Genomic DNA, 15,747 nt, shown 5'->3' on the forward strand with positions numbered 1-15,747 from the left:
GTGGTTCTAGGCGCTTCAGTCTGGAACAGCGTGACCGCTACGGTCGCATGTTCGATTCCTGCCTCAGGCATGGATGTGTGTGTTGTCCTTAGGTTAGTTAGGTTTAAGTAGTTCTAAGTTCTAGGGGACTGATATCCTCAGATGTTCAAGTCCCATAGTGCTCAGAGCCATTTGAGCCACACCAACACCCAAAAAGGGAAATAGTACTAATCCGCTGAATTCCAGGCCAATATCACTAACGTCGATTTGAGTGGGGTTTTCGAATACACACTGTCTCGTAACGTTATGAATTGCCTGGAAGAAAATGGTCTATTGACACACAGTCAACACGGATTCAGAAAGTATCCTTCTTGTGAAACAAAACTAGCTTCTCATTCTCTTTAAGTAGTGAGTGCTATTGACAGGGGATGTCAAATAGATTCCATATTTTTAGATTTCCAGAAGGCTTTCGACACCGTTCCTCATTAGCATCTTCTAACCAAACTGCTTGCATGTGGAATACAGCTTCGGTTGTGGGACTGGATTCTTGATTTCCTGTCAGAAAGGTCACAGTTCGTAGTAATAGACGGAAAGTTATCGAGTAAAGCAGGAGAAAAATCCCGTGTTCCCCAAGAAAGTGTTATAGGACTTCAATTGTTCCTGATCAATATTAACGACTTAGCAGACAATCTGAGTAGCACTCTTAGATTGTTTGCAGACGATGCTGTCATTTACCGTCTTTTAGAGTTATCAGAAGAGCAAACCAAATTGAAAAGTGATTTAAATAAAATATCTGTAAGGTGCGAAATGTGGCAACTGATCCGGAATAAAGAACAGTGTCATGTTAGTCACATGAGTACTAGAAGAAATCCGCTAAATTTCGATTACGCGATAAGTCATACAAATGTGAAGACTGTAAATTCAACTAAATGCTTATGGATTACAATTAGAAATAACTTAAAATGGAATGATTGTATAGATGATGCTGTGGGTAGAGCAAACTAAAGATGCGACTCATTGGCAGAACACTTAGGTGGTGCAACAGGTGTCCTGAAGACTGCTTACATCAAGCTTGTCCACCCCATTCTGGAATATTGTTGTGCGGTGTGGGATCCGCATCTGGTGGGAGTGACGGATGACATCGACAAAGTTCAAAGAAGGGAAATTCATTTTGTACAACCGCGCAATAGGGGAGATAGTGACACAGTCATGATACGTGAACTGAAGTGGCAATCATTAACACAAAGGCGTCTTTTTGTCGCGACGGGTTCTCCTCATGAAATTTCTATCAACAGTTTTCTCCTCCGATTGCGAAAATATACTGCTGTCACCCACCTACATATGGAGAAATTATCACCACGATGAAATGAGAGAAATTAGGGCTTGCACAGAAAGTTTTAAGTGCTCGTTTCTCCTTCGAGTCGTTCAAGAGTGGAACGGTAGAGAACCACCTAGAAAGTGTTTCATTGATCCATCTGTCAGGCACTATGATGTAAATAGTAGAGTAATCACGTAGATGTAGATGAAGTGAGTAACGTCACAGAGACTCCACTAGGTGGTCGTTTCCTAGTAGCAGGAGGGCGTTTTTGTGATGTGAATGGTGTCGGGTAGAGATGAGTTGCATCTGGCGGGATTTTTTTATGCAAACCGACGTTTGCAACTGTACCGCTGGGTTTTGCATATGCCGCTACTGGCGGGCTGACAGAACCGCTGGAGAAGCACGCTTCGGTGGGAAGAAGTAGAAGGGTGTTGGAATCCGTCAATTTTAGAGACATTTTGGGGAGATGCATGAGAACGGACCGCTTCTAGTTTTGACACACGGCATCTTGCGTATGTCAGCCGCTTATGTGGTAGAAGGAGAGCTGCGAATTTTAGCGTAGGAACAGGAAGCGAAGTCGCAGCACCAGCAACGCACCCTCATCTTCAGTCGAGAACCATTTGCATGACGGCAGCATTCACTGCAGCGGTAGTGAATAATTAGAGCCAGCAAAGGCACCAGCACCGGAGTCATAGGACAATCTTGGTCCTTACTTGCGGAATTCTGTACAACTACCTTTCTGGGTTCAGCCTTAGTGTGCTGAATGTGTGATTTTGTTATAATTAAGTGACCACTTTTCCGCTACTGTTTTTTGTCTGGTGTTAACCACCTATGTCACTGTGTTTCAGATCGACTTTAGCACCAGAAGTACATAATTTCTAGTCTAATAGAGTACAACTGATAATCAATTAAAGCCACTCAATACAATTTGTAGAATTTGTATTTGTTAACCATTCCACATTTTCTCATGGGTCATGCGTATGATTGATGATTTTAGTGAAAAAATTAATGAGTGTAAGTGCCCAACGGCCCCGACGGACTACCGAGGCGTCTCAGACCATATTCGTCACTAGATGTGGATATGGAGGGCCTTGTGGACAGCACACCGCTCTCCCAGCCGTTGTCAGTTATCGTGACCGGAGCCGCTACTTTTCAGTCGAGTAACCCCTCAAATAACCTTCCGGTTACCAACAGCGCTCAGCAGACCCGGACGGTCACCCACCCAACCCCTAGCCAAGTGCGACAACACTCAACGTCAGTGATCTAACGAGAACCTGTGAAACGTCCCCTTAGAACAATTTCAGAATTACAGTGCTGATAAACCTCTTACACTATTTGCTTTTCAAACAGCTGAGCAAAACTGAACGTACTCAAACATTCACTAAAGTGACAAGCAATATTTTTAGCGCAACGCAATCAGACTTTCACAAATCCGTACAAAAGAATGGCCCTGACTAACATTAACCTATACCTTTCACAAATCACTTACCTCACAAAAATCTTCATTACTCGAACTACTGCAATACAGCGAGCGCCACTACTGCCAGCTAAATAAAAGGTTCAAACTACGGAAGGCACTAACTACTAGTAGGCATAGTTAGCAAATGAAAGATTTTAATAGAGAACAAACAATGTATTTACCTTAATAGTCATCAAAAGTCAAAATATATACAGCAGTTCATGATATCCATTTTTACAAATTTCAAAACTCCGCCATTTCTCGCGCCACATCCACCACTGCTGGCGGCTCACCTCCAACTGCGCAACGCTACGCGCTGTTCACATCCAGCAGCCCAACACTACAATGGCAGACAACAATGCAAACTAGCCACAGACTGCACACAGCACAGCCAGTGATTTTCATACAGAGCGCTACGTAACGTTGCCAATAAGAAAACATAAACAGCCTACTTACATAACCCCCATGCTCCACACAAAAAATTTTACAAATTGTTTTGGGCACTGGCCAATACATATTTGTTAAAATTTTTCATAATCGTAATTACAATAACAAAGAAATCAAATGCACACACTTATTGATACAATGTTGGTCAAAAGCTAAAATTTTCTCACAGTCCATAAAGATAGTCCTGATCATTCATCTTAATAGTAATTACAGTTTTTTTTTCACAAAGTCTCATTAGCAAAAGAAAATGCTCAGGAAAGTAGTGGATTTCCATGCAGTCTTGAAGAAGTAGTGTTGTACTTACAACGGAAAGACAATGCTGACTCTTGACATGCAGACAGGTAACGTGTCACAACAGAGCAAACCCACAGCAGAGTCTGTCGCAGTTTTGAAGAATATTGGTAGGTAGGTCATCACAGAGCAGACCCACTGTAGTCCTGGTAGAGATTACGGTATTGGTTGGCCACCAGAAGTGCAGACCCACTGCAGTCCTTGTAGAAATAATGGTACTGGTGAGTCAGCAAAGGTGTAGACCCACTGTAGTCCTTGTAGAAATAATGGTATTGGTGGGTCATCAAAGGTGTAGACCCACTGCAGTCCTTGTACAAATAATAGTATTGGTGGGTCATCAAAGATGCAGACCCACTGTGGTCCTTGTAGAGATGGCCAGCAGCCGTCTGTTGTGACTGTGCAGGTACACAATCACCATTAAAGAGTCTTGCGGATAATAGAGCAAGTCCATAACCACCACTTGTGCACTCACAAAGCTTTTGGAATTGTCCTTAGAACCAGCAATGCTGTTATCCAGTCCCTTGCTGAATTATTAACACACGTGCAAACACTAACAGTCCCTACTTCTCACATATTGTCCATATACTATGACCAACAGAAACGTGTGCAGTGAAATGTAACTTACAAGTTAATAATATGATGAACTGGTGTCAATTACAATTTTATAACATAAGAATACAATTACAAAGGTACAAAATACATCATTAAAGAACATAACAATACAGATAACATTTGTAGTACAAGCTTTACAACAGAATAGAAATAAACATATACATCCGTGTTACAGGAACTATGACATAAGTAAATACATAAAACATCATAATAACTTTTGAAACATCAACTTTACACATGAGCATTAAAACAAAACAGAATAAATACTGTCCAAACATCTTTACAAAGAAAATAACATATTATCAGAAAAATTCTACAACATAGCTCTCATCAGCTAAACACATAAAGACAGGAGAAAGACAAATAAACAAGGGTACATAAACACATAGTGGGATAACACAAGGAAAGGACAGGTTTTGTTTTATTGCAGTATTTTGCAAACAAAACTTTCTTTGCTTCTTGGAGAACTCCCTTCATTCATCATTATTCCCAGAAAGTCCTATCTATACCTCCTTCCTGTATTCTATTCATATTTCTTTCAAAATAATTATTTCTGAATGTACAATACTCATTTTGGCCCAAATCTTTTTCATATAACTTCGCAATGCATTCTTTACCTATTCTCAATAGTCAGTTTCTTATATAGTCTACCCCTCTTAAGCTAACTTAAATCAACTGAGCTCAGATGCTAAACTAAGGGATGAGGCAATGCAGCAGCACAAAACAATTAACGCAAACAGTAATGAAAAAAACGCAGATTTGCGAAGCAAGCAGCATTATAGAAATTAGCAAAGCAATTGCAATATTACAACTAATATAAGGCAATGTGCAGCAAACAAGAAAAATAAATCAGTAGTAAACTGGCTTAGAAGAGTAACACAAAGTCAAATTCAGTAACACTATGCCTGGCAAACAGCAGCAGCAAATGAAATAACTTATATCTAAACATGACATAGCTCAAGCAGAAAAAAAACATTACACTAAAGACAATAATGCAGACAAGGAAAATGCATTTTCACATCTTAATGTCCATGTAATTAAAGTGGTGCACCACAAAAACTAATTCTACAAAATAAATTGGCAAGTACTTGAAAGGAAAATTCTGTATGCAATTCCTGTTAATTTTTTTGTGCTCCTTCGTTTTTTTAAGTACATTATACAGTTATTTTTTACTGGATCTGTAGGCATAAAATATTTATATTAGTAAATCTATAAAATTTTATTTTAACCCATGGTGTAGTGCAGCTAGGAACTAGATATTAAACAAAACAGGCAAAGCAAAGTGTGAAACGTCATTCACTAGCCATATGGCATTTCAGTAAATATCATAAATTAAGAACTCTGCAGTGTAATCATGTTTTAAAGTTTGGGGGTGTCGTATTTACGATGCTTTCTGAAAAGGAATGTCAATAGCGAGGATAATGGCATCCCTTTTTTTTTTCAACCTGTGCCTCTGAAAAGGCACACACTAATGGCTTGTTCTCCAGGCGTCTGACACAGCTGGGTGCCCACGACGCATTATGTGCAGGTGGTCACTTAACTTTCTTACGGAAATATTTCCGCTACAGTGTCAGTCTCATATAAAAATATTTCACAGGTCAAAAATTTATGTTGCAAATGTGTAGAAATAAAATCCTATAAATATAACAGTGTCCAAAAAATTTTCGTCGGCATTGTAATACATTCACGCATTTACATACATTTCATAACTCTTAAAGTACGATTCTTGGTTTCCAACAACCTTTTTCACAAATCAGAGTCCCTAAACACTACTCATTATTCCTTACCTTATTCGTCGACACTTCTTCAATATTTCATCGTAACGGCTACATAGCATAACCAAATAACTCATATAGCATCAGCTTATTGATCATAAACATACCGCAACAGCATAATACACATAGTCATCGTAATAATAACATCATAACACCTCAGTCATCTCTCAAAATCGTCGTAGCTTCCTCCAATAATTAAAAAAAAAAATTCTCTGCTCATGTCAGAAGTGTCATCTGCCTCAAACGTACTTTAATAATCATGATCCCATGCCAAATATATCATTCAAAGTTCTCATAATATCACAATAGGTCTGAAAAAATATGAACAGTTCACAAAGTATAGGCAAAATACAATTTCGTAAGTGTGAAGTTATACAACGGTGTAATTACATATACATCTGTCACTGATGTAGTAAAAAAATGTTTGTCTCTGAGTTAAATGATCAGATAGCTCTGTAATTTATGTATTAGAGAAATATGGTACCGATGTGTAAAGTTGTATAAGCAATTAATATATTAGCTAGGGCTCCTTGTGCTTGCCAAACGCATGGTACACAAAGTAGGCGTGTACCCTCCAAATATATCATTCAAAGCTCTCATAGTATCACAATGGTTCCGAAAAAATATGAGCAGTTCACAAAGTACAGACAAAATACAATTTCATACGTGTGAAGTTATCCAACTGTGTAATTGCGTAAATATGTCACTAACATAGTAAAAAAAAATGTTTATCTCTCAGTTAAATGATCAGATAGCTGCGTAATTAGTGTGTTAGAGATATATGGTACTGATGTGTAAAGTTGTATAAGCAAATACCATATTAGCTAGGGCTTCCTGTGCTTGCCAGACACATGGTACACAAAGTAGGCGTGTAACCCCCTGAGGATTAACGTAATTATACCCTCAGGTGTTACAGATTACAGCAATGGAATGAAGTGTATCACGGAAAACCTTTGTATCGTTCTACTTCAAATTTCTTTAAAAATAAATGATTTCAGTGCAAAATTAATCACTCAAATACGTGTCCTGTAGCGCTAAATGTGCGTCTTGCTCTAAGATAATCTCTGTGGAAGTGTCGTAGTTATCGTCCTCCGAAAGCTAAGTTCTGCAGAAGCCAATGTACTTACCTCATGATACACAAAAGTGAAATGCTTTGCGTATAGATGCTTAGTTATTACGCTTATTGTTGTGATGAAGAAAGTACTGTTCTGTAACGTGTTTGTTGTCCTACGGAAAAGGCTGTCTCCTTGTAGCTATAGCTCAAAAGTTACTACAAAACATGTTTTACTTTACAGAAGAATTCAGAAAAACTGTGCAGATATAAAACAGATACACCGCAAAAGCAACTTTGTAAATTGTGTCACATATTAGTAGCATTGTGATATATTTGTGTAGCTGTCAAAGAAACCAATACTAAGTCATCTTTAATCTCACAGAAAGTACTTAAAATAAAGAATGTCTTTTCAACTAAACCAAAATGTTGCATTAAAATCTCACTAACAGTGTATGTACTAAGTATGTAAGCCATATATTCAGTACGTAATTGTGCAACTAACAAGGAAGAATGTACAAATAACAACACTGTGTCGTCTGTTCACTATAACAATGCATTTGTAATTTCTGTTTAAATAAGTTCTCTTGGTTTTTACTGGATATTTAACTTCGACATTGTTGCATGTTAACAGATTCTAAGTCTGACAAAGCATACTAGCAATGTAAAGTGAAAAGTTACATGGCAAAGACAAAGTTAAAAAGCAGATTATCTCTCAATAAACGGTTTTACGTGTGAAATGTGGTGTAAACCTTTACTCTTCCTACTACGCAGAGTTTCTACTTCAAAGCACTTATCATGCTGTATACGTCGGTAAGGAATGCTAAAATCTGCTCAAGGTTAGCGTCTGTGTTATTTTTCTCTGAGCCAGCTGGCGCACGTGGCTGCCTGCCGTGCGAGTCATTGTCTGTTTCTTTGTTGGCGCGCGTCGTTCTTGGGATTAGGAGACCTAACTTCTACCAATTCACCTTGTCGAGAGGGCCCTGCCCTGTTTAAATCCCGCCAGTTCTGATGCAATTCAGATCGGTCGTTACGATCACATCGTCTGTCGTCATGTCGGTAGTTCCTGTAGTTTCTTTCTTGTCGGTTAAGTGGTGGAGAATTTCTCCCTGAATCGTAACTGCGCGCTGGACCATTGTGTCTAAAGTTATTCTGTCTCCCGTAATAATAATTGTTCTGGTTCCCATATTGTCTGTTTCTATGGTTGTCTCTGTCTCATTCATTACTATGGAAAACCGATCTTTCTCTGAAACTATTATTCTGCCAACAGTTGTCATATGGGTGGTGTCTGTTTTGGTCACGATTTGCGTTGTAAGAATATTTCTGTCATCACGGAATTGCGACGGATGTATCCTGTAATTGTTGTGATCCTGTTTTTGCGTTCCGCGATTGTCAGTGTCAATTTCCAGTTCTTGTAACAGTCCCTGAAAAGCTTCAATGTCGTCTTTGCAACGTCCTGCTAAAATAATATGTTGTAAAAGTTCAGGCAATTTGATTAAGCAAATGCGGATGAGTTCTGAGATGCTGTATGGGTTTTAAAGATACTGATTCTTGTGCAACATGTCTTCTAAAAGTTTGACAAGACTGGAAAATTCAGATCGTTCAAAGTGTTTCATCATTATGATGCTATGTTTTACTCGGTCTTGTGTAGCTTAAGACCAATATTCTGAGAGGAGGGCATGATAAAATTCTCCTTCACTGTGGCCATCATGAATGACCGTTCACTTTCTTACAATGGTTCATTCTCTAAGTAGCCACACATAAATTCTAATCTGTGTTCTAATGACCAGTTGGGAGGAAAACAATGAGAGAATTGATGAAGCCACGCTTGTGGATGAATGTCGTTGCCGGAATTCTTAAATGTTTTGAATTTACGTTTAGTAATGAACAGCTTGTAGTCAAAATCATAATGTCGGCGTGTCGCATGTCGGTCATTGTTACGTCGTTTCGGCGGTTCCATCTCAAAATTCGGTGTACCTTGCCAATTTCTTTCATAATTTGCGAAGTGCCCTGTGTTATTATTTTGTGGCTGTTCCGTATTTCTATGTCCCTCTTCCCGTATTGGAGCGCGAGTGTCCTCTGAAATACGTAATTCTTGTATTATCTGTGTCAGGTGATCTTGTACTTCCCGGATTTCTCTTTGCTGTTGCGTATTAATTTGATTCAGATTTTGTTTCAGTTTCCTAATTTGTTCGCACTCTTCTGTGTTATTAAAGACTACCGGTTTAGTGTCATTCAGATTATCATCTAGCTTCGTAGATAAATTATTTAGCTGATCCGAAAGTTCAACTACTTTCTCTGATAATGAACTAATTTCCTCCATGTGTCTTTCTGAACCAATTTTCAGAGTATCTGCTGTGTCCTTTAAGTTTTCTTGAGTTTTTGCAATTTGCGTAACCGAATCGGTAGATGCAACTGAGTCAATTTTAGCTTGCAGGGTCTCATGATTTTGATGAACAATAGTTTCCAGTGCTTTTATGGCTGCTTCGTGATTCTGTAATGCATTTTCATGCCACGAAAAAAATAGGTTGAAAATGCTCACAAATTTGTGTTTTTACGTCATTACAAACTTTTTGACATTTCGATTCAATGTTATGTAACTCATTAGTTAAATCTTCACGTGTTTGTTCAAGTGTGGTGTCTAACTTTTGAAGCTTTTGCTGTGTTTGTCTCTGATTTTGTTCCATTCTGTCTAACTGTTGCTGTGTTTGTCTCTGATTTTGTTCCATTGTGTCTAACTTTAGAAGAGTTTGTTCCATTGTGTCTAGCTTTTGCTGTGTTTGTCTCTGATTTTGTTCCATTGTGTCTAACTTTTGATGATTTTGTTCCATTGTGTTAACTTTTGGAGCTTTTGCTGTGTTTGTCTCTGATTTTGTTCCATTGTGTCTAACTTTTGAAGCTTTTGTCCCATTTGTTGCATTAATTGTAATAACAATGCACTGGTGTCTGAAACATGTTCCTCAGTGCTATTCGGCAATGCATCTGAATCGCCAATATTCGCATTCTGAAAAGGAGAAAATGTGTCTTGACTAATTTGAGAAAACGGCGAGGATGCAAAACCTGAATCTACAGTATTTGCAAGATTGTGTCCTGTCATTTCGGATTCCTGAGGCAAGCTGTTGCCGACCGTTCGATCGATAATGCTTGCCTGTTCACTAATAGTTTCACTGCCTACACCATTATTTGCAACTCGCTCCATTTCCCTATGCACAATTACCAAATTACTACTTTGAACATTAGTTAATTCATTACACGGTGGCGCTAACACACTGCTTTCGTCTTCACTGTCATCGCTCAGTTTACTTTGGAGCCTAGTGTTACGTTTTTCACACGCCATAATTGTCACAATATTTCACACGATAACACAGAAAAGGACAATTTGAAAAGCAAAAATAAGAAAACACATTAACATAGCACTGAAAATAATATCTAGTTAATTGCAAGCGAAATACTTGGTGCAAATCTACATGCATGCCACAACTGTTTTACTGTACAACAATGAAAGACAGCAACTACAAAGGAGATTTTCTCTACAATTAAGCACTAGCAATAAACAAAAGCTACACTAATTACACAAACTACAAGAAAAAATCAGAAGATTCCAGTGAGGTATCCTGGCGGGGTCGCCATATGAAACGTCCCCTTAGAAGGATTTCTGAATTACTGTGCTGATAAACCTCTTACACTATTTGCTTTTCAAACAGCTGAGCAAAACTGAACGTACTCAAACATTCACTAAAGTGACACACAATATTTTTAGCGCAACGCACTCAGACTTTCAAAAATCCCTACAAAAGAATGACCCTGACTAACATTAACCTATACCTTTCACAAATCACTTACCTCACAAAAATCTTCATTACTCGAACTACTGCAATACAGCGAGCGCCACTACTGCCAGCTAAATAAATGGTTCAAACTACGGAAGGCACTAACTACTAGTAGGCATAGTTAGCAAATGAAAGATTTTAATAGAGAACAAACAATGTATTTACCTTAATAGTCATCAAAAGTCTTAAAATATACAGCAGTTCATGACATCCATTTTTACAAATTTCAAAACTCCGCCATTTCTCTCGCCACATCCACCACTGCTGGCAGCTCACCTCCAACTGCATAACGCTACACGCTGTTCACATCCAGCTGCCCAACACTACAATGGCAGACAACAATGCAAACTAGCCACAGACTGCACACAGCACAGCCAGTGATTTTCATACAGAGCGCTACGTAACGTTGCCAATAAGAAAACATAAACAGCCTACTTACACCTGCCATACGATTACGGCTGGGCTGTTGGCAGGATTTGTAACAAGCACCTTTAAAATTAGTATTATCCATTTAAGCTGTGCACATTAAACTCACAGCGTAGATCTTAAAGGCGTGACCTCCTCGTTATTAGTTTTCTAGGTTAGGGTAACTTGCCCTCATGGGGGTTACTACCAAAAAATTACAAAGCTATCTGAATAGAATAAACATTCTAATCATTACAGAGTAAGGACTGAGAGTAAGCAGAAGAAACACGAACCTAATGAGGAGTGCGGCATCTGAGATTAAAGACAAACTGAAACTCGAACGTGGTCAATAAGGTAAAGTCGTAAGGCATTATTGGCTAGGTTGCCCTGCGGGAAATGTTCAGTTGCTCAAAAGGAAAGTCTTTCCTCTCCTTCACACACAACGGGACCTTTCCTTCTCGAAGTGTGTGTATTTAAGTGGGTAGGTGACTTCAATAGATGTGGGTCCTGTAGCGTAATACTATGTGTTAGATGATGATAAGAGAAGGGAGATGATCAAATCCGGTGACAGCACACCGCGTACTGGTCTCTAAAACCACCAAAGAGACCACTCAACTTAACGTTTCTATCCGACAGCCGGATCGGCACCAACATTGTCACGTTCTCTCACTCCACGAGACACTACGGAGAGTTTTGGCATTTTAATCGAGGACACTGATGGGAAGGATGGTGATCCAGAAATGAGACCACCTTTTGCCATACATTCAAAGGGAAAGCGGATAACGACATGTGGTGTACCCACAGGTACTGGATACTGGTCACGCCCCTCGTTTCGTAACTTCCGTGATCTGACGAGTACTGGTGCTGTCAGTGATGTCAGACGGTTGGCATGAAAACTGATGATCACGAAGCAAACGAAGTCAAGGTATTCTCCTATTTTGATGGATTATAATCATTTCTATGGTCATACGTTTGAAGGACAACGGTAAATTAAAACGATTGAAGGACTATGAGAAAAGTGAATAGAATGGAAGTTTGACATACAGTGTTGCGGAAAGTTGTTGAAAATTAGATTCACCGAGAAGAAAAGCTATGTGGAACATATGGAAAATACGGAGAAGGAGAGGCCGGATTATAAAAAAAATATGTTAAGATATTAAGGAATAACTTTGTAAGAGGTCCGAGCAGATGTAATTTTATGGAAGAGGTCCGAGCAAATGTAATGCAGATGTAATTTTATGTAAGAGGTCCGAGCAGATGTAATGCAGATGTATTGCTCATGCGCTGCCTACGATATGCAAGGTGTAGGAGAATCGCTGACCAGAGCAGTGTTGACTGCAGGAGGTACTGTGTAGCTGTAGCAGTAAGATGTTGCTAGTCTGCGCTTCTCTGCAGTCTGCTCTGGTCTGGTATAGTGTATTGTGTTGGCTGGACCGGTCGCGGTGCAGCGATGCCGGAGCCTGAGTATTATTGTATAGGGTAAAAAGCAGCCTCGCGCATATTTAGTTATGTTATCTGGACTCCAATGCAAATGTTTTAAAAATGTCCTAATAATAATCTTTGTCATATAAAGTAATTTTTTTACAAGCATTCATTTCAATTTAAAGAATTTACTAATTTCTCCAATCCATGATCATTCCGATTGTTGCAAAAGAAAAATCAGTTGCATCCTTTCATAAGTGACAAATCTATCGGCCAGCATTGCACAGAGCTGTGCCGGAAAAATTTATTGTAAGCGCAGATATTTGGCGGCTTCATAGAGGTAAGAATTTGTCCTTTTTTATTCAGAATGATCTCACAGGGTCATGACGTAGCACTGCTGTCGTCCAAAATTAACCAGGTTGCTGAATTTATTTATTATTACGAGGTTTAGGAATTTTTCTGTTTCGAGTTTACATTAAATGAGAAAAGAATTTTGTGGATACATTAAATGGGAAACAAGTTTTGTGTGGAGGTTAAATGTGAAAGAAAGACTTTTGTGGGGAGGTTCCACTAAAACTAGAATCATTATCCATAATATTTATTTTTATTATTTTTTGTGGGGAGGTTACACTTGGCGACAACCGGCCAGGATCGGATTTCCCTTGTGAATTTCTGAGAAGTAGTCATATATCTGTTCTTATTTACTTAAATGTAGTTTGAATCTGGCGCAACGCATTTACTAATTTGTCACTCTTTCTTTCACAGATCATCGGCAATATATTGCCCTTGGTTGTAATTGTGTTTCTTCCATTTCGCTTTGTCTTTGTTTTATTGTGGTTAATTTTGATTTGTGAAAAATGCCGCGAAAATTTGTAACAGTACATCGCGATGTGCAATGAGTGAAATAGTCGACTCGAATAATTTGACCGATAATACTTGCGACACTCAGTGTAATAATGATGATCCCCTAGTTACATATAATCAGTGCCTGCCGATCACTAGTATTGAGTAAAATCCTAATGATGGGCAAATAAATTCAATTATGTCCACAGTAAATTTAACAATTGATGACGCGGCACGTTCCGTTACAATGAACGCTGACCAGTTTGACACACCCTGTTTGCAAAATTTGAACAGATAAATTTTTCTAACGATGATGAGCAATGTAGTCAAAATACGTCAAATTTATTTGATTCCGAGGTAATGACCCACAGTGCATATCCAATTCGCGAACCCTTTCAAGAATCAGAGAATGACCGCCGGCCGCGGTGGCCGTGCGGCTCTAGGCGCTCCAGTCCGGAGTCGCGCTGATGCTACGGTCGCAGGTTCGAATTGTGCCTCGGGCATGGGTGTGTGATGTCCTCAGGTTAGTTAGGTTTAAGTAGTTCTAAGTTCTTGGGGGATGATGACCACAGCAATTGAGTCCCATAGTGCTCAGAGTCATTTGAACCATTTTTTTTTTTTTAGAATGACCAAATGGTTACACAAAACGTGACAATTGCAGGTACGCTATTAGACAGCACAGAGAATATTGGCATGGATCAAGTTATGGCATTATCGCCACAACTTAATGAAACATTTCAAACAGTCGAAGTAAGAACAAGACAACAGTTACATACAACTTAATGAAAAACTAGACAGCAATTACAAACAGTCGAATGATAAACAAGACAACAATTTCAAACAACTTAGTGAACAGATTACAGCCGTTGCTGCGCAATGTCATGATACTAAAGAACAATTACGTGAGAAAATTAAGGCTTGTGCTAGGAACCGTAGTGACGAAATTAGATCTGTGGCTCAACAATTAAGTAATACACATGCAGCCACAACTAAATAACTTAGAGAGGAAATTAGTGCAGTCGCTAAACAATGTTCTGTAAACGCAACACAGTTACGCGACGAGTTTAAATTAATGTCAGCAGAACTTTCACGTACACTGGATGCGAAAGTAGACGCGAAGTTTGACCAACAGAACAGCCAAATTGACGAACGTTTTCATCACCACCTACAAAACAGTGAAACTCGTGACCGTAAATTTATACAACAACAAAATAAAGCAACATGTCATGGTAACAATTACTGCACAGAGACAGGAAGATAAGCGTACATTGTTTACGAAAGCCAAAACATACACAGACAACAATATTGCTACAGTATCAGACGAAATTAATACTATCAAACAGTTGAGCACCGAATTGTATGATGAAATCTCTGATCTTAAAACAAAAACAGACACACAAACATTAGACTTTCAGACAGTGACCGACAGACTTGAACAATTAGAACTAATACAGGATCCCGATGCCATCAAAGCACACGTTAAGAAATGAAACAAAACCACTCATAAAATACAAAAACAAATTAGTGCTTGCGATACTAAAAACGATGATCAGGAAAAAGTACTGACTGAAAAATATGATGAATTGGCCAGTCGTATTGATGTTATCGAAAGTAATAATGACAACAAATCAGACGATACGTCACCAGTTTCGTTTAATCAAACACCCGAATTCCTAATTTTACAGCAGACGATCAGAGAGATATGTTGGTCTAATAACACATTACGTAGAAAATTGTCATCTTTACAGCACGAAGTGACGGAGATGAAAAATATTTCAGCCTTTAACACATCACAGCATACGCCACTTTCCGAACATTTGTCAGACTCACACAGCCAGTATAATTTAGGTAATTTACAAAGAGTACGCAACTCAGATTCCGAACAGTCATAGACAAACAAATTAGCATGTAATCCTGAACCTGTTCAGACATTCCGAGACGATAATTTTGATTACAAGCACTTTCTATCCGCGAGAAAATTTAAGGTATTTAAAAATGACAGAACACAAATACATCGTTTGGACTTGATACGACAATTTGATTTTGTATTTTCATCAGCCTGGCCTGTAATGCAGAAACTAGAATTGGACTGGATACAACAACTTGCTTTTGAATTTTCACCGGTATTGCCTGTAACACAAAAACTAAAATTTATTTGCAGCGCGTAATAGACCTCAGGGGATTCATTACACTTCGATGAATACGTGCCGTATCGTGCACGGGGCCCCGAGCCGTAGTAGTGCTATTTCCTCTTTAGTTTTCTGCACTGCTGCCTTCTTTTCTACTGTCCTTTATATCTATCAAACCAGCTCTTC

The sequence above is a fragment of the Schistocerca cancellata genome, chromosome 6 (genome assembly GCF_023864275.1).
Source record: "Schistocerca cancellata isolate TAMUIC-IGC-003103 chromosome 6, iqSchCanc2.1, whole genome shotgun sequence".
Taxonomy (NCBI): Eukaryota; Metazoa; Arthropoda; class Insecta; order Orthoptera; family Acrididae; genus Schistocerca; species Schistocerca cancellata.